The following is a 1,833-nucleotide window of genomic DNA, read 5'->3' on the forward strand; positions in this document are numbered from 1 at the left end:
CACTTGAATGGAGTTTAGAGCAGATTCCATCTGATGTATTGCATTCATTTCTGGGCACTGCTCCTGTGGGGGGATACATTGGCCTTTAGACGGTACAGTTTGACATTTAGAACCTGAGAGTACTGAATTACATGAGCAGATTATATAAACATAGTTTGTATTGCCTTGCGTTTGAATGGCTGAAGAATAATCGATGGGAAATTTAAATAGTAAAGAAATTTAATAGCTTAGATGCAGAGAAATAATTTACACTGCTATCAATCTACACCAAAGGAGTATACTATTAAAATTTGAGTTTGATCACGATTCAAAGTTCAAAGTAAATTTTATTATCAAAGAAAATATATGTCACCCTGAGATTCATTTCCCTGTCACACTCAACAAATCTATGGAATAATAACTATACAAAATCAATGAAAGGCCATCCAACTAAGTCATCAGCCAAAGTGCAGAAGGCAACAAATTCTGCAAAAGCAAAAGGAAGAAACAGAAATGACAAATATATAAAGTAATAAATATCTGGAACATGATTTGAAGCGTCCTTGGAAGTGAGTCCATTGTGAAACCAGCAATCATTTTCTGTACAACAGAAAGAGGAAATGCTGTTTGGTCAATTCAGATTTCCAAAGTGTAGGATTAGTGGATCTTTTGTTAGTGAATTAAGAGAAAGACAGGTGAATAGGGTTGAAGCACAAATAATCTATGATCTCTTCTCATTTTCAGTACTCATTGACAGTTAGATTGACTTAAAACTTGTTGCCATGAAAGAGTCAACAGCATTTCTTCTGACTGCTCTCAGGCCAGGGTTAAATTGCAAGTAATAATTTACCTGTGACTGGTTAAAAGTCTGTGTTACCTTTAACTACATATAATGGATCACAGAATTTACTCCTGTTCGGCCTTACCTTTTACCTTGCAAGAGGTGCATTCTCAATCAGTGGATTTGGCATGGATCCAATGCCAAATGAGGTAATGGCTCTGAAATAAAACAGATTACTTCCTCCAAGAACTTGGCGCTTTAGACGGAAGGTGGGAAGAGGAGCACTGGCTCAGGAGGTGAAAAAATGTAGACAAGGAAAAATTGTGTTCGTAAACCACCCTTCAAGATGTGAGGTTCTGCTAAATTGTTTTAAAGGTAATGGAGGACTTTTGAAACTGTTGTAATGCAGGCAACATGAAAGTTGACCACACCAAACCAACAATGTTATGAAGAGCAAGTCACTTACATTTAATAATGCTGATTACTTTGCTTTTCCTTGTAGGCCGCTGGAGGTCCTGGTTGTGGTGAACTACATATACCTGTCTGGACACGTCCCCTGCTGACTGCTCCTGTGGCTCCTCCCACAGACCCCTGTATAAAGATGTTGGAGGTCTGAGCCCGGCCTCTCTGTCTCCAGGATGTAGTATGGTGGTCACTCACTGCTTGTTCTTTCTTCCAGTCAATAAAAGCCGATACCTCGCTTTTACGTCTCAGAGTGAGTTATTGATGGTGCATCACTGGTGGCTCAAAGACATTTAAAGCTTTGCCTTGGCCTTTTCCAACCAGAGCCTTCCTCCAGCATGATGTCTGTTGCTCGTCTCCCCAGACTGCTTGTTAAGATTACACTACAGCACTGATGAAATTATCATGTTGCAACTTTTGCATCTTAACTGTGTCACTTCTTGCTATTTGTAGGTACCTCAAATTCCCAGACTTCATATTACAGGCAACTAGAAGCTTAGCATGTTAGAGGCAGGATTTCCAAGGTCTTGATAACTTCACCTGATTACCAAGTCACAGAGTCACACAGGCCCTTTGGCCCTAAACCAGACTGAGTATTAACCCCCATAATC

The 1,833-nt window shown here is 39.8% G+C and overlaps 1 long non-coding RNA gene across 1 annotated transcript; it reads left to right on the forward strand.

The window, feature by feature from the left end:
- Window positions 1-672: 672 nt before the first annotated feature.
- Window positions 673-1,462, forward strand: LOC132406989 (uncharacterized). Its single transcript, XR_009516328.1, has 2 exons — window positions 673-1,135; window positions 1,263-1,462. It is a non-coding gene; the product is annotated as an uncharacterized LOC132406989 (long non-coding RNA).
- Window positions 1,463-1,833: the final 371 nt, after the last annotated feature.

This window comes from Hypanus sabinus, chromosome 17, assembly GCF_030144855.1.
Source record: "Hypanus sabinus isolate sHypSab1 chromosome 17, sHypSab1.hap1, whole genome shotgun sequence".
Lineage (NCBI taxonomy): Eukaryota > Metazoa > Chordata > Chondrichthyes > Myliobatiformes > Dasyatidae > Hypanus > Hypanus sabinus.